The sequence below is a fragment of the Cydia splendana genome, chromosome 11 (genome assembly GCF_910591565.1).
Source record: "Cydia splendana chromosome 11, ilCydSple1.2, whole genome shotgun sequence".
Taxonomy (NCBI): domain Eukaryota; kingdom Metazoa; phylum Arthropoda; class Insecta; order Lepidoptera; family Tortricidae; genus Cydia; species Cydia splendana.
Genome location: NC_085970.1, coordinates 5,109,991 through 5,136,788, shown reverse-complemented (window position 1 = coordinate 5,136,788; position 26,798 = coordinate 5,109,991). Strand labels below are relative to the sequence as shown.

Here is a 26,798-nt window from a genome sequence, read left to right as displayed (position 1 = left end):
ACATGGCGACCTTGCCCAACGCGTACCAGTGAAGAATCTTCAGTGAAATCAAGAACCAAGAAACCGAAACCATATACATAACTACTCTATCCTGTTATCCTGTTAAGAGCAATTACGAAGAAAAATGGCCACGAAACAAGTAAACATCACGGTCGAGGGCGACGACATCACGATGACCTGCCCCGTGCAGTACCAACAGTCGATAAGGGTGACTGTGAATAATGATGGAAGCAGGAAAGTGGAGGTGACACTAAATGCCACCTTCACCGTGAACATTCCCATGGCCCCAGACAGATCATGTAGAGTAACGGAGACAACCGACACGTCACCGACACCACCGCCAACACCAAGCGCGACGACGCCGCCCGATGCCCCGCAACACCCATCGCAACCACAACCACAGCCGCAATGCCCATTGCCCAATTGTAATGGCATATTGGCCAATTCTCCAGCACAGCCACGATCACAGCCACAGTGCCCGTCGCAGCCACCAGGGACTACCGCAAGACCAGTAGCAGTCGTAGGACCGCTGCCACCAAGGTACCAGCCACTCCGGCCCCACTACATCCCGCAACGGCACGAAAGGAGCCCACCACGAGGACGAGGAAGAGGATGGCGACGGACGGTAACGCAGCTGTAACGGTTAATAGTAGATTTTTTTTTGTTTTTTGTTAATTATCAAAATGTAGAGGTAAATCATGTTAATTTTTTTTTCTCTTTTTCTTAAGATATCGCTGACTAAATACGGATAACATGCGTAATTCTAGTGTCACACGTAAAATGCATAAAATATAACAACTCGTTTTCATTACTTAAAAAACTATATAATTAAACTCTCAGCCGATTACATTCATTTTTGCAGTGTCGAATGTAGTCCATCGCAATAAATTTCACAATATCCGTTGCATGCGCCACCGTTCGACCGCGCGCGTCAGCTGAAATTTAACTAGGTCGCGTGACTTCGCCGCGAATTAACATTAATTATTTAATCATTGAATGAAATATGATACTCACATTTAGAAATTTTCTTAGCAACAAATATTTTATTACAATTAACTTATCGATGAAAAGTTATGTTCTACGAAATTATTGGATTAGCTACCCAGTGATTAAATATGAAATAACTAAATAAATACGTAATTTCATTAAGCTTGGAAACAATAATTAAAATAACTATTTCACCAAAAATACACTTAGGAACGGTATAGCACTTAATAATCGTTGAATACAGATAGGTTAGCGTTGCGTAACTAGTCCTTTTTGTTAGATAAAATCAACAATTTGGAGACGAGGTCTTAAATAGTTTCTGCAAACGTGGAGGCACATCAAAGTTATATGACCTCATACAGCTAGAGCACAAGTCCTTCATACTTGATCATAGTGAGAACAACCGTATTCCTCCGTGAAAGATGTAGGAGACCCTTTTTGTCTTAATGTAGATGTGCCTAGGTACAGGATATCCCTAAAGGATAGGCCTGATATGCCGTGTTTTTTTTTTTAAGGGTGACCATGCCCTAGGGAACGATTCCCATGAATTTGTGTACGCACCTCTGTGCGTAGCACAAGGTATTGTAGGGTGACCATACCCACACTTGTAGGGTGACCATGCCCACATTTTATTGTTTAGGAGCATTGGACTCCGACCGGCATTAGTTAAAACATTATATTATAGCTATCGTTGAGGCATACCAAAACGGAATGAAAATACAAAACCAAGCATCAAAGTAACATTGTAACATTAAAACGTGATAACATTAGACAAGTATACTTCTTTCCAAATAAAATCTTCTTAAAACAATATTATCATATCTCTAATACATTACCTTTCACAGTGACACTAGAAAGAGCAAAAAGTTTGAACAACGAATAATTTTTTTTTTTTAATTATTTTACCTGTCTAAAAGACAATCAGATCAAATAACTTCTTAATTTTTTTTTAACAAATGTAAGCAAGTAACATGCATTATTTTTTCTCCTGCCACCCCGGGGGGGAAACGGACTTTCGGGGGAGGTGTAATGTAGTAAACAACTACATTTAGTGTTTAACAGTAACTTCATGGATTGCTGCGACATAATGCATATTGCTTGTATCAGCGATAAAATACATGTATATATACGCATAAGCTAATAGAATAAAAGGAATTATTATACTAGACACCGAGCCTATCACTTCTAACCCTCTCCAGTCACCCTACAACTATCCTGTTAGTACATTGATGAGGTCAGGGTAAAATAGAGCGACGTATGCTGCCACTGATATTGTGCTGGGCTGTGACAGTGCACCAGCTGCAAGGGACTACGCTGGACAAAGCTGTCGTAGATCTTGGCAGCAAAATCTTTGCCAAAGGTCAGGAGGCGTATGTCGCCCTAAGTCGCGTTACGCAATTGGAAGGTCTGGCAATTAACGCCTTGGATCCTAGAAAACTTATTAAGGACCCACATGATAAAAATTCACTCGAAGAACTAAATCGACTGAGGAATCTTCATAACCCCTAAATTCATGAAAGTAGTTAGAGGTTAAGAGGTATTAAATAAATAAAATTATTAAAAATTGAAAAAAAACACGACTGCTTCCTTAAGGGAACTGAATAGTTAAAAATAATTGTTCAATACATCAACAAGATTTTGTAGGGTTATTACCTTGACTGTACCTACACACTCTAAATATTTAAAATGCAGACGAGTGTGTAGGTACAGTCAAGGCAGCAATGAAAAATGCACAGGGACATCTGAAACCAAGTTAAGTATTTTTATTTCGTCTGATGGTGGCCCTGACGAAAACTCCAGATATACAAAAGTAATATCTCACGCTGTGCAGCACTTCACTGCACATGATTTAGATAGGATATTTGTATTTACAAACGCACCAGGCAGAAGCGCCTTTAACCACGTAGAAAGAAGTTTGGCACCTTTAAGTCGTGAATTGTCCGGCGTTATCCTTCCCCATGATTTTTATGGCTCACATTTAGATGGACAAGGAAAAATGGTTGATTCAGATTTAGAATTAAAGAACTTCAAAAAGACTGTAGATGTGCTTGCCGAAATTTGGGGCGACACAATCATAGATGGCTATAACGTCTCGGCAGAGTATATTGAGCCCGACAATGATGACGACAAGCCAATTCCAGATCTTCCTTCTCCACAATGGCATAGCGAGCATATTCGAGAAAGTCAATTATCTGCTCCAGGTATTCAAGGTATTGTTTTTATTTGTGTATTTAATAATAATAATAATTATGCTTTATTGTGCACCATAAAGTTAAAAAATTCACAAGAAAAGGAATACAAGCTTAGGAGTAGGTAAACAACAGGCAACATTTGTTCATAACAGTTATTTATTATTTTTGCTTAACTCTTCAAGCGTTGTTCTTGATTTTGACCACATTTAGATTTTATAGATATTAATAAAAAAAACTCAATGAAATGAATTTACGACGATATACGAAATACGAAAACTATTATTTAGAGAAATCTTAGTAATATTACAAGTTTATAGTGCAAGCTTGCCAGTTTGCACTATTCTGGGTTGTGACTTGCCAGTCGCAACCTATTTCTTCTGTTTCGGGTGCTTGCCTGCGCCCGAAACGATGCGCGTAAAGCGCCAGCGTGTATATGTCGCAGTCGGATCGTATAATCCGCCGTATTACATTACGGCTAGCCGTTTTCAAAAACAGGGGCGTTTTGAAATGCGGCGGTTTAACGATTAGCCGGATTGAATGCGGCTGAATGAGAATCCGCCGGAATGTATTCGGCGCCATACGTTCTTCAACACGGCTAGCCGTAATGTAATACAGCGAGTCATTAGCCGCCGCTTTGACAGTTTTTAGTTCCCATTTTTAACACCCGTGGCGCTGCCTGACAAACGCTGGGGTGTCCATCAAATCTGGAGTTCGTCGGACTGTTTCTTTTCAAAAAACATTTCTTTCGCAACTTAACTAGACGGAGCCCCGCTTCGCGGGGCTCCTATTTCTGAGCGGTTTGCCCTTCGGGCATCTGAAGCTACCTAACGAACCTAACCTACCTACCTATTGATTTAGTGAGACGTCCGTGAAAACATTACACTTTGGGGAAAAAAGCGTAGGTAGGTAAGTAGGTTAGGTTCGTTAGGTAGCTTCAGATGCCCGAAGGGCAAACCGCCCAGAAATAGGAGCCCCGCTTGCGGGGCTCCGTCTATTTAAGTTGTGAAGGAAATGTTTTGGAAAAGAAACACATGTAGTGCGGTGGGACCATGGTAAAAATAAATTAAATTGCAAACATTGTCAAACTCCGGTTACGTAGGCGACCGAAAGAACTGGTCACTCTACAATCTAAAATAGTAGTACGATGCGGCTAAACGTTGGCCGCCTTATTGAAGAACGTATCGCAATGACAATCCGGCTAATCGTCGAACCGCCGCATTTCAAAACGCCCCTGTTTTTGATAACGGCTAGCCGTAATGTAATACGGCGGATTATACGATCTGACTACGACATATATACAGATCTCCAAAATGTGGACTTTGGAGATATGTGTTTTGTTAAAGGTAAGTTGTTCACAAAGAATGGGTATTGCTATTTGCGGTATTTTTGCGATCTGGATCTTACTCTCGCGGAAATATCATATATAGCGTCGAAATTAGGAGCTTTTCCGCTTTTAAACACAGTGTTGAGATTATTTTCGACCTACGCTCACGCAGACATACTTGTTCGTCTGCCTAACATGAGCTCTCGTAGTGTTGCACACATAGACGCTGATTCGGTGTTTGTCCCACTTAAAACTGTGCAAGATATTTATCGTTATCAGAAGTACTATATGGGCGGTGAAATGGGTGGTACAATCATAGACCCAAAACACAGTATGATGATGATAAGGACAGCCGGTTTAGATGTAGAGCAAATTACAGGCACTGTTTTAAGGTCTGAAATCACAAAGCCCGAATCAGCATTACATGCTGCTGTCCTGGCAGCCGCAACTGAAAACATACGTAAACGATTTTTCTCTAAAGGAACAGACACTTTGAACATTCCATACAGATTAACACCAGACGAAGAGACAACCCTTCAGGCTAACTTTCCGAAATTGAATTTAAATCTCACCGCGGATAAACATCATAGTCATGCAATGCCCGCGTCATTGCGTATGATTGAAGAACAAATGAATATTATGTATCTGGGAGTTAAAACGGACACACTTATTCCAAAAGGGTACCAGGCTCTGATTAAGGATTTGGGAGGTAATGTGCAGACTGCTGTCACACGTGGTCGTGCAAATTTTCATGTATGTGCTCCCAAATTATCGGCGGCTGATCAGGCAAGGGAAGCGAGATGGGCTTATGCTTTAGCTTTAAAGCAAAATTTCAGTTCCAAACAACAAGCCGCTTACCGTAAATTGCAAAAGGATATCGAAGAAAATACTTTAAATTTTGTGTGTCAGAAAAGATCAGAAAATTGCGAAATCAAAGCACGACATGTTTTGTTCCTACATTCTACATACGATCGCACGACGACGCAAATTGCCGATACGATGACGAAAGCTGGTGCCATTACTGGTGCTGGTTCGTTCATCTTTCATCCGGATATGTTGCTTCAGACGGAAGGTGTGATTAAACCATTAAATGCTCGTTACTCTATCGCACGTAGTAAAAATGCCGACTGGATGGTCGAAATGAGTTTCACAGATGATCCATCATGTCTTACAAACATAGTATGTCAACTTATGTTCAACTTCTCATGCACTCTGTGATTCGCGATTCTCAAGGACAATCATACTTTGTGGAGATCAAGTCCATTAGGTGTTCAATAGTGTTTTTCGTAATTACGAAGGCCCTATCACGTGATGGTATACCCGGTGAAATCTCACATTGCTTATGGTTGGACAACCAGGATAACGTTCTGATTCAAACGTACGATTGGGAACCCCGAGGATACGATAAGATTAAAAATAAAATGCGAGTAATTAAATTCTATGCACCTCGAAAACTTGTTGATGACACGCTTAAACACGCCCTCGGTTTGGCACATAATAGTTTCAATGTCGCGGCTGTGCAGAACGCTTTGCGGAGTTTTTCATCTCGCGTTGTCGGTACAAAAGCAATTGAACAAGCAGCTTCTGACATGTCCGCCACTTGGTTGAATCAACTTGCTCACGCGATATTTTGCAAGGCGTTTAGTATCAGATATAATAGTGCGCGTGCCACAGCTGAAGTGACCAACGAAATAATTAAACTTCGCGAAGCGAAAGGCGTAAATCTCAGTCAGATGTGTAAAAATATCTGGGAGAAATTGACAAATTCAGTTCCAGAATCAAACAAATCGGCTTACGATCCTTTAAATTTACATAAAACCAATAACCCTCACAACATTCCTGTTGAAGGTACTGAACCGATGATTTCTGTAAAGGGTTTGGTAGATACCTATTTGCTTCACAAGTTGATACAATGGTCATTGATGCCTGAAAGATATCCAGTTCGTATTGAAGATAGCGTTAAATATATTTCGTTTACAACATATATTGAAAATGAGGCACCGTAACTAATGCGGTTGGGTTCAAATCTCCCGTTCGCAGATGATTATATTCTTCCAAAAATCAACGATGAATCCCCGACGGCCCATCCTGCTGTAAATTTTTTTCAAGCGTCTGAAGTATTTGAAAATTCGGTTCCGGTAATGGAATTGCCCCAACCCTCTGCTCCAAATCTTTCGGAATTCTCGAATCTTGAAGATAACCCGAAATTGAAAGTGTCTGGAAGTGCGGACTCTGGTGTCTCCTCAGATGAAGATGAGGTTAAAACCGAATCTCAGACAGATATTTCGCTTTACGTTAAAATGGAAGTTCCTGGTGATGGAAATTGTTTCTTTCATTCACTGAAACGCGTCATCAACTCGGATAAGACTATTTCGGAATTGAGATTTGATCTTCTAAGATACAAACACTTGCGGTTAATGGAATATCACGTTGTGACAGAAGTGTTGGAGCAATGTTCCGCGGACGGTGTTTGGGTCGGTGAATCGGTTATTCTTCTTGCTGCACAACATCACGGAATTACAATTACCCTCAGTCCCCCGAATATCTAAGATCTTTCCACTTCCACTACTATGGTGTCTCTCGTGTCCGTCAGCTTCGCTCTTCTGGCAATCTTTCTCTGTCTATACCATCTCACCGAACTGGTTACATGTCCGATTCCTTCTCTATTCAGGCAGCTCGCTTTTGGAATAGTCCCTGTCAAAATTAATCAGTGCCCGAACAGGTTCATTCATTCATTTTCATTCATTCATTTTATTCATTCATTTATTCATTCATTCATTCCATTACATTGAGACAAAGTTATTGGTTTTAGTAAAATTAATAATTCTCAGTCGTTATCACTATTGTCAGATGCCATAAATTCTTGATAAGAATAAAATGATTTATCAATTAACCACGATTTCAGTTTATTTCGAATAAACTGAACTGTAATAGAATCTGGGCTTTTATTATATTATTTATCGACTGGTAATGGGGCCCGTTTTTATACATAGTTAACTTAGGTTCAGGGAGAACTAGTTGTCTATTTCGACGCGCGCTTTTAACATACTGGAAGTTGGCGATGTGTTTTCTTACAAATAGTCCAACCTCCAGTATGTAAATACATGGTAAGGTTAGAAGCTTTAGGTTAATAAAGTGTGGTTCAGCTTTCTGGTGGTCGGATGTTAGCTATAACGCGTACGCATTTATTTTGTGCTATAAATAGATCTTCGACGTCTGTGCCCCCCATAAGACTACCCCATACCGCAACCATGCATAGGAATGCGTAATATGCCGAAAGTGCACATTCTACGTTTGTGTTCCTTTTTAATACACTTAACGCAAACAAAAAACGTGATAATTTGTTCCTGACCTCTTCAATTTCATGGCGACCCTGCCAGTGGAACTGCTCAGCAGTCCTGATATCACCACCTTCGGGGTCAACTAGATCACGCCGCACAGCACTAGACCGCGTCGCGCAGCTACGACCCTGAACAACTATGGAACCGAGCACAACTTCAGCCCAGTGCTGCAATTCAAATTCAAAATTATTTATTTCATGTGATTTAGGTACACACATAGCAATACACAACAATAAACTTACAAGAATTACACATAAACACAACATATACACATTAAAATTGACACAACATATACAGTGCTAGCCAAACTCTCAATTTTTGCTACCACTGTATCACACTTGTAGGGGAATGTAGTCCCTCACAGTGGAGCATTATGGGACAGTCTGGTTTTTCCGCTATCATTCTCAAGATGGTGTTGGGACTGTCCCGCACCCGGCGCACCAGGGATGCGGCGCGCACACGCAAGGTCGCCTGAAAACAATCGACGCCCGCCTCAGCAAACATCCCTGATGCGCTACAGAAGCGAGGCAGTCCCATCATCACCCGGAACGCGTTATTATATTGGACTCGAAGGGCCCTATAAGCCCGTTGCGAATACTGAACCCAAAGGCTGCAGGTATACAGGGAAGTACAGAACGCTCTAAAGAGAGTGATCTTTACCCCCCTGGAGCAACCCGCAAACCTTCGTGCTATCATATTTGCCCGCACCGACAAGGCCCTTCGTTCCCTTTCAATATCTATGTCGTCCTTGAGGTCGGCCGCAACAACATGACCTAGATATTTAAATTGGGTTACTCGGTCCATTGGACTGCCATTAAGATATATTGCGGGAAACTCTGAAGACCTGTTGCGGCCGCTCTCAAAGACTACATATTGGCTCTTCTTCTCATTATATTTGAGACCGTGACTCACCGCATAGTCCTCACACATCTTGAGCAGCCTACGCATGCCACAGACCGAGGCGCTCAGCAGCACCATGTCGTCCGCGTAACTGATGTTGTTTACACAGACTCCGTCTATATGGCATCCGACATGGATGCTGCTGAGCTCCTCGATGAGTTCGTTCACATACAGGTTGAAGAGCGTTGGTGAGCTCAAACCCCCCTGCCTCACCCCGCATTCCAACCTGTATTCGTCCGACAGCGCATTTGACCATCTAACGCAGTTGACCTGGTTTGCAATACAATCACAGTAACAGTAAACACAACACAATAATAGTAAACACTGAAGGACAGCCTACAAGAACAGCAAAATGGACAAGGAAGCAACCACATCATCTGAAGACGATGGCTAATGCAAATCAGTGTTTATAAGGTCAGGGCTTATACTCTCATTTTACATTGAAAGGGAGTTCTAATTATAGGTTCTTCTATTACCAAAGTAATATATTCGAAATGTCGTGCAGCTTATGTAAATATTGTGATGCTAGTTTGAGGTTAATAATATGTTGTCGTTTTCCTTGTTCCCGCATCAATGTCCCGTGTCAATAAAACGCACTGAATTTCCCAGTATACTGATCGTTTTATTTATAATCTAAGCATTGATTGCGTTCTATGTGACACTATGATTTTTCTTGAGCAAGGCATTCTCGTTAATCTAAGGGGCGGGTCCCAAAGCATGTGCCGTCTCTTTCTTTTCTTACCTGCACTGTTCTCTAGAGTCGCACCGAGTATTCTTCAGCCTGCCCGAATATTGTCCGTAAAAAAATTTGGTGGGATATTTGCTAGTTATTCATTGTTAGGGTCAACTAACTTCTCTAGACAATCTGGCATGTCTTCAAGCAATGGCGCCAGCAGTGACGTTATTCTCTGTCTCCACAGACAGCTTGTCTCCCAACAGGGGTTCTAGCAACCCATCTAGCCAACGACCTAGCACCGCGTGTGCCGGTCTTCAACATAAAGGTCCGTAGGTCTTAAGCTACTATTACCAATTTTTTATTTTCATTACAGATCAACGATTCTCGGTTTATAACTGGTGTCAAATGCAGCTGTGTATATAACGAAAGCGGCAAGTGTAAGCATGTTGCCGCCTTAATAGACTACATTAACAGTAAAGTGTGTCTTTCAAGAACTAGCCAAGAACAACAATGGGGAAAACCTAGCCTTCGACAATTCATTAAAAATAAATATTACGCATACACATTACCTACCTACAGAAATGAAACCTGGGGACCTTAAATGTAATTTTAGCACCAAAAGCAACCATTAGGGATGGAAAACTAAAAAGATAACTCCAAAACTACCCCCGAAGAAAATAAACACGACGCACACGAGCAATGCGGATCGGGTAGCGAGCCACAGAAAACTGGACCCAGCGCAACAGGATATAAGACGCAGAATCAATCACGATAAAAATAGGTAAAATAGTGAACTCGAAATATGCACAGAGCAAAACCCATCCATTTACACCGCACTAAGGGGTAAATTCACGATCTACGCGGCCAAAAGTCGATTTATCAAAACAATAAATACCTCTGCGATAACAGCTACCTGCGGTAGAGGACCCTTTAGAGGCTAGATAACAACCCCTCCCACCCTCGTATGCACTTTCTAATTCGTTTCACTTCAGTCGGAATTTGATCGTGTCACTTCGTGTATGTTACTTGTTCTCGGCGCTCTTAGAAAAGCAAAACTTTGACGGTGTGGTTTATTGTTTTTAAGAGATCAAGAGTGAAAAAAATCATGGATTCTGAAACAGCAGGTTAGTAATTTATAAGCAAAAATAAAAATATGCTTTATTTATTTGTTTTTGAGGCTAGGTTAATGCTCTGAAAGAGAGACTGTTTTTGAGCGTCATTTTTCGCAAAAAAAAAACTTCACTCGTTAATAAGTAATACAATAGGGTGAGATCGAGCAGAATTGTTAACGACATGTTATAGTCTATTGCTTTGGTTATTATAATTTAAAAAAAGACTTTCCGCATGCTTCCGCCAAATCATAATTTTTATACTTTAAAAATAATCCGCCATTTTACTCAAAAATAAACTTTTTTTTGTATTGAGTTTAATCGACATGTTTATTTGTTTTAGATGTACCAAATACGTCAGAAATGAAGATCGTGACTAGAAAACACATATTTTATCTCTTCAAAAGTAAAAATTTACCTACATTGGAAGTAAAACTGTGTTCCTTAAGAGATCAACTTTTTTCTAGTGAAGGCTGCACTAATGAGCAAATAGAATTATTTAAAAGCAATTTTGCTTATTTCAAGTCAGAATTTACGACTAGATGGAGTAAAGCTCAGTATAAAGAAGACAGATTCATAAAAAACAATAATTCTTGGCTAGAAGGCTCTTTCGCGATTCCCGTTGCTGAAAGTCCGTTGTTTGTAGATATGCCAAAGGCTAATTTTGGCAACACGAATGATGGAAACACCAGCAGAAGGTTTTTTGATGATCCAAAATTAGCATCAGATATAACTGGAATCAGTTACGAGCTGATATATAGATTAAAAGTAATTTTAGAGACGATATCAAGCTGCCACAAAATTGACTCTGAAAAATACGACAGTTACGCAAAGGAAACAGGAGAACTATATGTCAAATTATACGGATGGCATCCCATGACGCCCACGATGCATAAGATACTAGTCCATGGTGCTGTTATTATAAAAAAATGCGTTACTACCCATTGGACAGCTCACTGAAGAAGCTGCAGCGCGTAACAAGCATTTCCGATCTTATCGACTTGATTTCGCAAGGAAGTTTACGAAAGAAAGCTGCAACACGGATATTTTGAATCGCTTACTTTTGAGTTCCGACCCCTTACTGAGCTGCAGGAGAAAAGTAAAAAAAAGAAAGCACAGTACTTTCCTGACAGAGACGATAGAATTGCTATTGCCTGCCGATCCGAACCCAGAGTGCTCTTCCGGAAGCGAAGAAGAAAACATCATAGCAGAGACTGTAGCTTAATATGGCAACTGATTTTATTTCAGTAATAAATTATTATACACATTTTACTATATTTTTAATTTTTTCCTCTTTTGTGCAGATGTCGAAATTTTACATATCAGTAGAATTTTGAAAAAAATATCCTATAAATTAAAATTTTTTATCATGAAACAGTTGTTTCAAATTCGTAAAACGTTAAAAAATACAAAAACCCGCAAAAATAATTTTGGCCCCGTAGATCGTGAATTTACCCCTATGTGCACCGTAATAAAACGGGGCGGCACGCACGTCACACCATAGCATCAAAAATGGATCAGGGAATAAGACGCCCAACCAGACCCAGGAAAATACCGACCGGGATCAAGAGAGGAAGTTGCATAGCAATACCACCCAATGTCACAGCCGTCTTAGCCTAGGATACCTAAACTTAAGCACGAAATAGTTTAGATTCAATAAACCGGCATAAAAGTCCGTCGATTTGCATCTGTGTTTCTATTAACCACCCTGTACCCTGAGCTAACTAGGAAACCCTGGTTCCCGTCTGGAACTGGGAAGTTGTATGAGGCCGCGCCCGCCTCGGCGAACGTGACCTCATCACAAGATAATGTTCAATACTACGAAATGGTACGGATCATACAGATGTTAGCAGTAGCACGCTGCAACGATAACGTCAATTTAGTCAGTACGACGTTTTCAAGAGGTGTGTTTGGGGTTGCCATTTCGAACGGCACAATGTTTGCGGTTACGTGGTAACGCTACTTTTCGACCACCAATGGCCGTAGAAAGAGATATCCAACGCGATCAAGATTTCGAAGAGGCAGTTTTGGAGTACTTTTGTGATAATCCATGCAACCACGTAGTTATTTGGAGTATTTTAAAAGACGACCACCAGCACCGGCGATGTCAATAGTTAAACCCTCTCGACTTTGAACCGCGTGATGAGTTTTGCCAGTGGTTCTTGGAAAACTGGATGTGTTTTGTTTCTTTGATTAACGTTACTCCTTAAGGAAAAACCCACAACTCCCGGGTATTGCGGTCCATGATATCGGGCTGACCTGCTGTGCAGCTTAAGTCGCCCTACCCGTAGGATTTATATGTAAGTTTCAAATAAAATCCTTACAAAGGGCCTCTCAGGGCCAACATGAAAACGGTCCTTCTTCTCAAAACAAAGGAGCGAACGACCACCGGCAATGGACAAAGGACATCGAGAAGTATGATGTGGGTTTAAATAAATAATGGTGTGATGGCGCGCATCACGGTGTCTGTGACGGTGGCTGTAGCAGCTCCACTTCACAATCGCCGATCACTTCACAACCGTTGGCAATAGCAGACAACGGAGACACGAAAAACACACCAACCCCTTGTACTGCCATGAGAGCACTGCCGAGAGAAATACCAGCGATGAAATGAAATATTTTTATCAAGAATGTAAAAACAAGTGGAAAGCCTTCCAGAAGAATACTCTGATTAATAGATGGCGCCTCCCCATGCCATTACACACATTTAGAGCGGAAGTAGCGAGATTGTTAAAACAATTATATATCGAAGGTCACCATAACGATTGCCATGTTTACCGGAATTACCGATTAATTGTAATGTGGGATGATTTAAACGATGAAGTGGAAGAGACAGTGGCAGACGCTCAAATTAACTATCAAGACTGGATTGCTTAATAAGGCGGTGTTGCAGCGGAAATTTTTTCACGCGCAGTGTTCAATACGAAATCTTTTAATGATTTAATCAATGTGATATTTTGTCCCCCAGTCGACTGAAACACGTGCAAATTTCACAACATTGCGTCATACCTGCGCCTAGGAGATGAGACTTTTCTCCCCCGGCTATGACACGCGCTGCGTGTTGACTGCACACCAAGCTAAGATTTTTAACATTGCATATAAATAACAAATGACGGCCTTATAAAATATTAAATTCATGACACAATAATTAGTTAAAATTTGCATCTGTAACAAAACAGATTAACTAAAGTCTAAAGTACACCTTTACAATTTGTATCTCAGCAATTTCTATCGCTACTTAGATAACACATATGTGTAATGTTAACCAGCTAGTACTGTAGCGACTATCGCTTTGCGATGCTGTACTATAAACATTGCATCGTTAACCTATCAACACACATTACACAACCGACATTAGGCACATAAGTGGGAAAGAGAACGTTATAGCTACTTATACTTACTACTTAATGATACTTTGTCTCGCATAGAGACCATTGTTTGTCCCACAGTGCTCGATTACACGGAACTCGCTGATAACAAGGAAAGACGAATGGCTGAAAAACATGACGCAATCAGGTCAACCGGACGGAAATAGTAACATAAGTTTGAAATTAATAACAATACCTACTTGCAATAAATCCGTCTATTGCGAAATGTGATTAGAAGAGGTGCGATCATATATACCAGAAAAATTTAGACAGCGTTCAAAAGTGTACACGATTTGAGACACCACGGAACGCGTACTACTCGTAGAATGGTTTCACGAATTTTTTTCTGGCCTAGCATGAATAAGGATATTATTGGAAAATTGGCAGAATCATGTATACAATGTCAGAATGGTACTTGTAGAGTTGAACGAATTATTCTAATGCTTATTGGTCGTTCCCCCCTTTGTAATAACAAAATTGTGGATATATTTTCAGTAGCAAGTCTCATGATTATCAAAGTTTGTTCAGCAGACTTGTGCGCAATGATTAGTTGATAAGGTGATGACATGAGTACCTGAATTGTAGCATTTAATCCAGTCAAGTCTAGTTTATGTTTGATATACTTAAGTTTAGATTAATTAATAAAGAACTGTATGTTATACACTTGTGTGTATTAATCTGTTAAATAGACATTAACATTGAGTTCCTAATTAAGTTCCTAATTAGGCTAGGTTTACTCAAGTCCAAACTAACACTTTCACGTTCAAGAACATTATCGAATATTAAAGCTTTTTTCATCTAGTGCAACGTCTCAAAACAAAGATTTCTTATGATTATCAAAGTTTGTACAGCAGACTTGTGCGCAATGATTAGTTGATAAGGTGATGACATGAGTACCTGAATTGTAGCATTTAATCCAGTCAAGTCTAGTTTATGTTTGATATACTTAAGTTTAGATTAATTAATAAAGAACAGTCTGCCCTCCTAAGCTAAAAAGCCGTATTTGCATTCAATTTGTATGAAAATTGAATGCAAATACGGCTTTTTACCTTAGGAGGGCAGAACTGTATGTTATACACTTGTGTGTATTAATCTGTTACCTAGACATTAACATTGAGTTCCTAATTAGGCTAGGTTTACTCAAGTCCAAACTAACACTTTCACGTTCAAGAACATTATCGAATATTAAAGCTTTTTTCATCTAGTGCAACGTCTCAAAACAAAGATTTCTTAAAACAATATTCAGGTGTGTCCCCTAGGCGACTAACATTCAGCACCAATAGAAATTTTGACAGTACTGCGCAAATCAATATGGCATTGCTGAGGCCCCCAGACAAGGCAGAGGTGAACAGACAGCCACTCTTATTAAGAAAGTTTCGCCTTTTTTTGTTTCGCGGTATTCCGGAGGCAATACTAGGTCCTCACGGCACATGGTAAAGATCTCCACATAAAGAAAATAATAGCCTTAAACTTTGTCCTTCTGCATTCGAGAAACTAAAAAAAAACACATTTTATGTCACTAATGCACAGTGTTTTATGAAAGCCAAAAAAGTGACATCCCCATTTTATTGCAAATTACTGTAGTTTAGATCATTATAAATGCGAGACTAAAACTCCCACGTTTCTAATTTGTGTAGATTTTGAGAAATATTTTTTTAAAAATCGGGTTTAAAATACCCGGGTATTACGAAAAAAAATTATATGCTGCAAATTATTTAACAAACTGTTCTGTTGCCCTAAGTGTTTAATAAACCCTTCAAAGACGTACGTTTAGAGGTAATCACGGCCTCTATAAGTACATTTGATACAAAGATATTAATTATTTATTGATTTTAGTTTTTATTTTTTTTCTTCCATTTTCCGCCGTAGTCGCCAGCGATATTTGCATGGCAGCTTTATTATTATGTCTTCTATCTACCCTATTTTTTACAAGACATAATTCCGTGGAACATTCAAGTAATCGCCTAAACACTTTATATCCGGGTTACCCGGCCTCTAGGGTTGACACTTTGGTATTTTTAATTTTAAACATAGTTTTGTCGGGGATATCTATTGTTCTTGGTTTTTATGTGGTAATATGGAAAAAAAGTGTTGCCAGTGCTTCGAAGACTGATTTAGTAAGTATCGTGCGAGTCGTGTTCGCATACACATCTTATTACTAGACCTGGTTTTTACTGTGGATTTTAAATTTAGGGCAGTATGCCTCAATATATTTTTTGTTTCAGGTGCTGACACGGACTTAGAGGAGATACTGAATTTTAAACGCATACCGGTAATGCCTGTGGATTTGGAATCGCCGTTTGGTTCGCCAAAACTTAAAAGATAATTATTGAGAGAAATATTCGATATTTGATTGTGGTGTTCGCAAAATACAATGTATGGTTAAAATATTTTAGTTAAATACAGCTTGTTTTTTTTAATTACGTGTAATTTTTCTGATTGCTGTTGTGTTTTATGAGTACTATGTTTGATTTTAAAAATTAAAATGTATGATACCTGATAAGAAATTCGTTTTATTAATATCGCCAAGAACTGATTTTTTTACAAATCTTCAATGAAACGTTACATGTGACATGGGAAGGAGTCCACCCTCGTAAGGCTATTATAGCTAAAACCCCAAGTCCATACATGTAACGTGGAGAAACGGGGGTGAGGCATCATGGAGCCGTCACAGACTCATGGTGCCACTTTGCCTCAGCAGGGGCTGACCCAACCTGCTGGGGGATGTCTTACCGGGCTCCGACCGGGGGACTTAATGCTAGGGGGGCATGAGGGCGCCAACCCTCATGTTGGTCAACGAGAGGCAGGCGAAGTTATGGGTAATGCCGCAACCGGCACTCTTCGCACTCCGGGAGTGTCCGCAAATACACTAGGAGAATTGGATTATGCTACTGCTGGTGCATCTAACACAAAAATATTGACCAGGCTAGATATTTTCAAACTTTTATCCGGAAAAAACAGAACTCTTCCACTCGCTGAGCGCGTAGAAATTGTGCTTGCCACAGCTACAATAGGAAATTCATGTAAAATGTCGCAATCCAGGGAGGAGGTCACAAAAAATCTACCAGTAGTTTTGACGAAATGTGACACAAAGTATAAATATTGCAAGAAAAACATGCAATACTTTACAAAAAAACACGCGAAATGGTTGGGTGCCACTTTTATCAGTAGTTACTTGGCAATGGTGCAACCCATTGAAGACACTGCAAAGGACCAACCTGTCGAAAACACTGCACTGGACCAAACTGTCGAAGACACTGCAACGGACCTACCTTTTCAAGACACTGTACTGTCATCGCCTAAAAGTTCACTGTTTTCGAATTTGAGTTCACGACAAAAAATCCGGTCGCGAAAATCACTTCAATCTGTACTAGAAAATGAACCACAGAATAAAAGAATTAAAGCATTTGTAAATACACTACAAATTGAAGGGGAACCTCTTTCAAACAAAAATTCAAAGGCCATAGAGTCTACTATAAATTTATCTTTAGAATCCAAAAATGCTCCAATACTGATAAATAACAAAATTCGTGCTGAAGCTCCCAAACCTTATAGTGCTGATGAATCACTGGCAATGATAATTGACAAAAAAATGTCTGTTGACGTTTACAATTTTCTACACAACGATTTAAAACAAAGAGGCTATTCTACTTTCCCGCCATATTACAAAGTTATTGAATCTAAACAAAGCTGCTACCCTAAGTCTGTTCAGATTAACGAAAAAGAAGCATCAGTTCCGTTACAATGTCTCCTCCAACACACCTTTGAACGCATTCTTCACAGTCAAGAAGAAGTTGTCAGGCAATATTGCGAAAAAAATAGTCGAAGTAATTTGGAGTGTGTTTTTGTGGGATCATGGGGGTTTGACGGCAGTTCTGGCCAAGCTCTTTACAAACAAAAATTTGATGAAATGCAAAATGAAAGCAGCCTTTTTGCCACAACGTTTATACCACTGCAGATTTTAGTCAAGTCGTCATCTACGGATCCAGCCATTTTATGGATGAACCCAGCTCCACAGTCATATCGAAGCTGCAGGCCAATCCGAATCGTGTATGCAAAAGAAAATAAGGAATTAATATTGTCAGAGAAACAGAGGGTACAAGACGAAATGCACAACCTCTTTCCTCTTAAAGGCCAACTAACAACAGGACAAACCATCACAGCTACCTGCGATTTGTATTTAGCGGCTATCGATGGCAAAGTTTTAAACATCCTACTGAACACAACATCGCAGATGCGTTGTCCTTACTGTGACCTCAAGGCAAGAAATTTCAATGACAGTGTTTTCAAAACACGTAGATGACCAGGTATTCAAGCACGGCATTAGCCCCCTACATGCCTGGATAAGAGTTCTAGAATTCCTGCTCAAACTGGGCTATAAAAATGAGGTGAAAATCTGGTACATTACAAAAAAATCTAATGTAGGTCACCTTATTGAAGAGCGCAAAAAAAGGATACAAGATGAAATCCGACAAAAAATTGGTGTTTTAGTCGATGTCGTACGACCAAATAGTGGCACTACTAATGACGGCAATACTGCTAGGACAGTTTTGTCCGACAAACACCGCGGAACTTTTGCAAACATACTTGGAATAGAGAAGTGGCTTCTGGACGATCTCCACACAATTTTGGTTGTATTATCAAGTGGTCTTCCAATAGACTCAGAGAAGTTCGGTAATTTCTGCAAAGAACTGGCCGAAAAATATGTTAAGAGCTATAAATGGTGTCCTATGACAGTGACCATACATAAACTTCTGGCCCATGGAGCTGCAATTATACGAAACTCTTCTGTTCCAGTAGGAATGCTCTCCGAGCAAGCAGCAGAGTCTCGTAATAAATATTGGCGTCACGATAGAGAACATCATACTCGCAAATCGCATCGTATAAAAACAATGTTTGATTTGTTTCATAGAGCGTTAGTCTCATCAGACCCAATAATATCGGGGCATCGTATTTCGCAACGACAAAAAAATATTAAAAAGCGACCCCTACCATCTGCCGCAATAGAATTGTTAAAAGCACCACAGGATGCATCTATACCACCATCTGATGAAGACACAACACATGACGACAGCTTTTATGAGCTTCAAAATGGGGCAGAGAGCTTGGAAGTAGAAGAAGACATACAGTAACTTGTCATACTAAATGAACATTTAGCATTGTACATTATTTTAATTACTATTTACAAATAAATGTTTTAAACATTTTTTGCTGTTGATTTTTTTTTTTGTAATTCATGTTTTAAAACAATATATTTGCGAAAGTTTATTATAAACACTATCAAACAGCATTTTGTTGTATTTCGCATCATAATAGATACTTAGCGTAGCATAACAGACACTATTAGCAGTTTAAAAAAAATATTGTGTAACTGGTTTTAACCGATTATCGGTAAATTTTTACGATAACCAATCGAATATCCAGCGTTGAAAATTTACGTTAGTGCATTCCTGTATAGGTACTGAGTTAATTTTATATCCGAGGAAATCCGGATATTGGGTAGTGGCAGCCCTGAACGAAAATTTTAATTCACTGTAGATTAAATGTTCCACGGAAATATGTCTTGTAAAAAATAGGGTAGATAGAAGACATAATAATAAAGCTGCCATGCAAATATCGCTGGCGACTACGGCGGAAAATGGAAGAAAAAAAATAAAAACTAAAATCAATAAATAATTAATATCTTTGTATCAAATGTACTTATAGAGGCCGTGATTACCTCTAAACGTACGTCTTTGAAGGGTTTATTAAACACTTAGGGCAACAGAACAGTTTGTTAAATAATTTGCAGCATATAATTTTTTTTCGTAATACCCGGGTATTTTAAACCCGATTTTTAAAAAAATATTTCTCAAAAACTACACAAATTAGAAACGTGGGAGTTTTAGTCTCGCATTTATAATGATCTAAACTACAGTAATTTGCAATAAAATGGGGATGTCACTTTTTTGGCTTTCATAAAACACTGTGTAATGCAGAGGCTTTGTCAAGCCTACTAAAGTACGTAGAGGAAACATGGATCGGAATACCGGAACGGGATGATAGAGGACAAAAAGCACCAAGGACCAATAATTATGCTGAAGGTTGGTTCCGGAAGCTTTCGTCACTAGCAGATAAGAAAAAAATCCACTTTTTGGTCATTTTTAGATGCCATAATCCTGGAGCAAGGTGTTGTGGAATGATAAGACCAAAGCAAGATATACCTACCAAATGTGAAAAAGCATATCAAGGCTTGGGGGAGAAACGCAGTCGAGTTAGCGATGAAGAGCTGCCAATACGAGCTAAAGATGACGCATTACCCTCTAAAACACGAAAATGTGATATATGTAGATGTAACGTCATTACATAATCACTTGAAGAGTACAACGCATAAACAGTCTAAAATGTGAGATGTATGATGGAGATACGGAAATAGTAACATCAGCCTTCAAGAGCCGAATAATCTCATATGGACTGTTTTCGAAGGATGAATATATCTCTCCTGAAGATTTCATGGAGAGTGTACGCCTACGAGTTATTAATCTCATAGAGGAGAACATTTCTAGGGTTAAGAGCGCTGTTAAGGTGAATTTAGAACTCTTCGGATGATATTGTAAATGGATAAAGGTTAATGATCAGGCGAGGATCATCATGCATTCAGCCCACCAAAGTCATGCCTACCAAAGTGGGTGCAATGCAAGGGAGGGAGGCGTGTATTAATGTAAAAAAAAATATGATAACGCATGCTTTGCGTGGGCCGTTGCTAGTGCTCTATATCCAGTCGATGAACATGGGTACCTATCGTCCCTCGTCATCTCCCCACTATAAGGATACTAAACCTTGAGGGAGTGTTTTTCCCATCTCATTGAGTGGGATTAAACGTTATAAAGTATGAATAATATAAGTGTTAACGTATTTGAAATCATGGAGGAGTCCATAGCGGGACCTATGTATCATACGAAAAAGCGACGTGACCGTCATATAAATATGCTTATAAGTAATCAAAGATGGTGAGAAGAAACACTTCTGTTGGATTAAAAGTTTAAGGTAGGTTGATAAGCGCGCAGCTTTTAGAACATCATAAGATGTGGTTTTGTGGTGGATGTCTCTTATCTTTTTCTAATGAAATAAAATTCAAGCAGCATTCAAAACGTGACTGTTCCCATGTTAAAACAATTATACCAAACTATGGGGATAATATATTAAAGTTTAAAAACTTTCAAAATCAATTATGTAGGTACTAGGTACGAGCACCAGTTGTAGTGTATTCTGATTTCGAGGCTTTATTAAAACCTATAATACCTACTTGCGCGTCATCTCAATCTTCCTAATATACTCTAAGTTTAAAGTCTAAACTATCAGTCACATGAACCGTATAGCTTTGGTTATTTTATTAAATGCTCATACGATTAATCAAAATCGAAATATGTTACATTTCGCGATGAGGACTGTGCGAAAGAGTTCATTAAATCATTAGAGGCAGAGTTAGCGCCCTTTGTAAACAAGATCAAAACTATAGTACCTATGCGTTCTCTTAAACGAGACCAGCAGGTAGAATTCCAATTGGTATTAATAAACTGTCTTATTTGTGAGGAAGTGTTAAAGATAGGGTACGTGATCATTGTCACCTCACAAGTAGACAAGACGAAGGTTATACAAGACGTGAACCGAATCCATTAACGAAGGAAGTACAAGTTGGGACTGAGAGACATAGGGCAAAAAGAACATGATATGCCAAATAATGGAGAAAGTCGGGCAGAAACTGATATAGTTACTTTCCAGTATTTCAGAACAATTACAAAGGCAAATCTGGTTCCGCCAAAACAAAGATTTTGCGTATATGAAGAAGTTAAAAACAAATTAAAAGATAATGTTTTGGAAACCCAACCGAAAAAGATTAAACATTTGGTAAACATAGAAAAATACATCACAAACAAAAGATTGACGGTGACAGTATTTTCCTCAACGTAAATGCAAAATTTGTCATGTAGAAAGGCACATTCGGACTCAGATTAAATCGTTATATGCAGATGTTATGAAAGGAAATCGCAACGTAGCCTCATAGCCTGTACGTCACCTCCATCCTCTCCGTCACCACCACCGTCTTCGCCACTGCCACCGTCTTTGACTTGGTTTCTCACGTCCTCGTCTACCACCGTCACAGTAGCATAAATATGTCTATACTAAAACACGTACATGTACATGTTCATACTAAAACAGTAAAGTGAAAAACAGCAATCAATACTAAAACAAGTAGTACATTTATGTAGGTATAAAGTTGTGTTATGTGTATGATTGAGGAAAAAAGCAGCATTGAGGAAAAAGCGTATGAGTTTAATAATTATGTATTTTAATTGTTTTTGTAAGTGGTTGTTGTTATTGTGGGATGGTGTGATTTGAGGAAAAACAACAGATGTATTGTTTGTCTATAGAGTTGAGAATGCTTCGGTGTGTGATGGATGTATGTTGATGAATGCAAAAAAAAACAAGGTGTCTGTTGTGAAGGAAAAATTGAAGAGTTTTTTTTCAGGATCATGTGATGTGTAGTGGGTTCAAGGTGATTATGCAATGTAGCGAAAGAATGTCATTGTGATTAGATTTTTGATTTAAGATCGAAGCCAAATTGGTTGTTGGCCAATGTTATTTGTGTGTATAAAAGCGAGATATGGTTGTGGGTTATTTGTTATTTAATTATCGACCGATCGACCGACTGGTTGAGCAATGTTTATAACAAACTTGTTGCAGTTTTCAGTGTTTTTGACTATCGAGTCATCGCAAACTGGTGAGAAAAGAAATGTGACTTTACTTCCGTCGATGCGTGACTACTATTTTCCCCCGTGTGTGAAAGCGGATGAGTGGTTCATATCCAAGACGAAAATTTTAAAAAATAATGTAAATGAAGAGATGAGTGGTGATTGGTTTATAAAACTCCAAATGGCGCCGAGGGGTGTTGCGGAGCCGGACAGGAGCGTTTGGACGAGACAATCTGAGGTGACGAGAGTTCCGTTGTGTACGGTTGATGAAGATATCGAGGTGTTGCGGTTGGAGATATCCAGGGAGAATGTTTTGCAGCGTGGAAAACGTGAGGTGACGTTAAAACAGTCTTGGTTGAAGGATGTTTTCAATCAAATAGTGAGGGATGATGTGGGTGTGGAATTTTCCGTCAGGGTGGCTAAAAAATCTGAAAATACTGCGACTACAGCGAGTCCATTGTCATCGTGGTGGAAAACTGTAGAGAAACATTTTCCGTCGCCTAGTGCGGTAGAGGTTGAAAAGAAAATTGTTGCTCTTGGGGTAGAAAAAAATGGTGGTACATTGAGTGAAGATTGTGAATCATACAAGCAAACGTTGGAAAAAGTGTTGGTATGGGTCACGAGTGAGATGAATAAGCTGGTGAAAGGGCAGATTTCTTTTTGTGAAAATGTGCCTCATAAAGCGTTCTAACTTTTGTGTGAGATGGGAGTACATTTTAATTAGCAATTTAATTGAATATACGCAATTATCCCGTTGTGCTTCCTATATCGGGTGGGTATATAAGCCGTGCCGGCTCAGTTCAATTTCAAACAGCACAATGTCGCAGTCATCCGTTTGTTGTCAGCAATGCTGCGATTGTCCGTGCCACATGGTTAAACGTGAGTTGCACAGGTCAAACCTTTACGACTGGTCAATGGCGAATTATAAGACTCCCCCGCAGCATTATGAAGACCCAGACGAAGGATATGTGGAGGCGGTGAGGGTGAGGGTGAGGCCTCCGACTCCGCAGCCAACTGCGGAGGTCGTATTGCCTCCGACCCCGCCTCCAACCCCAGAACCAGAGGGCCGCGAGGAGTAACGCGGCGTGACATAATCATCATCACTATACTAAAACACCTAAGTACATAACCTAAGCACATGCTCACTCACACATGGAACAGTGTGTGTGTGTGTGTGAGTGAGTAATACAGTAGGGAACACGAGAACGTACGGGCCATAATTCCTAGATGCACCATCAGGTGATAGTAGGAATTTCGAAATTGCAATGTCAACCCGATGCATTTAGATGCATTTGCCTCAGAATGCAGTCGAATTTTTTCACCACAAACGATGGTCGCTAGCCTCCGGGCATGCTTCTAGATAAGGTCTAAGCATGAATCTCTACAAAAGACTCTCAGGTGTTGCAGAAAGGTAAGAAGATAAACGCGGCCGAGCTAACGAGCCCCTTGGCGCGAAACCTACTAACGTAACGTCGATCTTAAGGCCAGTGTCAGCGTCTACATAACAATCTACCTGCTTATCTGCTCGCAGATCTCTGCTAAAAATATTACTTCATCTTAAAACGTTTGTGACGTCTACACAGCTCATAAGACGTTTTCCTTGTATGTGTATGTGTGCGTGTGTCCATGTGTCGTACACGCCCACGAGTGTGACGTAGGTTAAGATAACCGAACATGGGGCGAACGTCTGACGCGATCTCCGTATGCTGTAATGTGCAGCGATGCCCGAGACGCATCAATGTTATGTGAAGGATAAACATTATGCAAGCTTTGTCGGCCGGATCACCGTCCTGCTCGGACGGCGAGAATAAGGCAGCAAGGGACACGTTGGTTCTTTGTCACGTCTCTTATTCTGTGACCATGGCAACCAAACACCTTATCTCGGGATTTTACAATAATTACGCAAGCTAGTTGCGACGTGAATTCCAGTCTAATTTACCTCTTAGCTGGATAACGTCATTGTAACAGTATCCCGTTACCACATGAGGATAACGATAACTGAATCGGATGTATCGCCATTTATTAATGTTACTAGTTTACCGCAATTATATGTCATTCGAAAATTAACTGGAATTTCAGCGAGTGTGCGCCGTTGAACAATCCGTTGCGACCTGAACTTTTTGTATGTTGCGACGTGGTCTCTCATGAGCTCAAGCCGCTGTTGATACGCCTGAGCAGAAATACGTGGTTTTTTCTTCAAAGATAGCACAGTCGCCGCACCTCATTCTATTGTGTGACCACGAGCTCTATGCGGCGTAGGAGAGTCACGTGCGCCGCGGTCTTATCGGTAGCTCAATGGTGCGGCCAAGTAGACACGGAGCACCTGATAGGCGTGCAAGTTTCTGCTTGTACGGACTTTGAAAAAGTTAGCATGTCAAGACTTATGGACTTTGTACTCTACGAACGCATTGGCCACCTTAGGCACAAATTCTACTCCAGTTTGCAAACAGCATGTTGTTATTAATTTAATTATGACGTAAACATGTACAAATTGCGTTGGCCGCGGGATTTAGAAAAATAGTTATTGCGCATTTCAGCAATAATTACACCATTATTTCTAACACATGACGCACAAATAATAACCGATCGCAATTTCCCCATTCTTGATTAAATTGATTTTAGCATTTTTTTCGTTATATTTTCCCTCTAACTGCGTCATGGGTTGATTCAACTTCAGTGCTAAACTTGCGGTAACTCGTATCAGCGGGCCACTATATAACGTCCGTAGGTCGCTCATGATTTTCATACGCTCGTCGACAGCCGCTCCGTGGATACGTCCGGCCTTCCAGAAATACTGTGACCAAGCTCCTTCAAAGCAAATATCGCCGTTATCAACGTCGACTTTCTATGTAAGTTTCCAGTATTTCTTTTCATTACTTTATTATGCATTTTTATGTACTCCTGCGCATTCCGTTCAGGAATGGCGAACCTTTTTAACGTCTGACTTTAATATTTTATTTCTTTTCATTTACAGCTACTGCAATTATAATTCCCACCACTCTACACAATGAATAGTGTGCTGGTGTTGGTGGCTTTGGTCCTCATAGCGGACGCGAGACCAGAGCCTATACCGAAGTTGCCCTGTCGTCCGCAAAACGTGAGTATATCATTTTTACAAACTCGTATCAACGTCCAAGTTTCTTTATAGTGTTGCAACTTCTGAGCAAAGAGTTTATCGTGTGACCCAACCCTCCGGAACGTCTTGTAAAAGCTTCAACGAAATTAACGTCAATTTTTCTATTTTCAGTTCACCGACCCCACCAGGTCCCGCGGCCGATTCGAGCTCCCGGAAGAACAGCACGTCGTTAAGAAATTCCGGGCCTTGGGGACCCGAATTGGATTTCTGAGTGGCCCGGACCCAAACACGTACTGGGACGTTTAAACTCGAATCCATATTCCATATTTATTGTCCATATATATTGTAATGCTTCCTTTTTTTTTTTACTTTTTTGAATAAAAATTATATTGTGCAATACTTGTTGGTATCATTGACATAGAATAAGCTGCGACGCGACAACGCGTCTAGTAGGTAGCCCAACTCACGTATACACCTGATAGGTCACGATCAGTCCGCTAGCAGGCTGCATGTGCATTGAATGTGCATCGGACTGACGTGCAGGCCCTGGAGCCTTAACTTTGAAGTCAGAGTCCGTAGTGGGCTCTTTTGTGTCGCGCTGACCGTATCGGTAGCCCGATGGTGCGGCCAAGACACGAAGCACTTGGTTGGCACCTAAGGTTTATCTTGTACGGAGTTCATACAAGTTAGCATGTCAAAACGTATGCACTTTGTAGTGTTCGATTAGTGTCCACTTTAGGTACAAACTTTATCTACTCCAGTTTAAACACAAACAGTATGCGGCTAAATAAAGTATACGATAAAATTAATTAGTCATACATAACTGGGAAGTACTTTGACGTCGGAATTTCAGGAAAACCAATGTAATCGATATACAAATTGACGCTATTAAAACTGACCGTGATTAGACCATATATGCACGCATTGTTAATTTCATTTGACGATTATTTTATATTTAATTACCGCCGATTGCGTCAATGTGGTTTCATTTTTCTGATCATTGTCCTGAAACAGTTATCGACAGGCTATTATAAATAGCGTTCATAAATTCCTAATAGAAAGCATTAGCGCATAAACAGCCACTGCGTGAACT

The 26,798-nt window shown here is 39.9% G+C and overlaps 1 protein-coding gene across 1 annotated transcript in view; it reads right to left on the bottom strand.

Annotated features, from left to right (window-relative positions):
- LOC134794745 (uncharacterized protein K02A2.6-like) overlaps positions 1-26,798 on the bottom strand; it is a 140,678-nt gene that overhangs the window by 57,388 nt on the left and 56,492 nt on the right. The window lies entirely within an intron of this gene.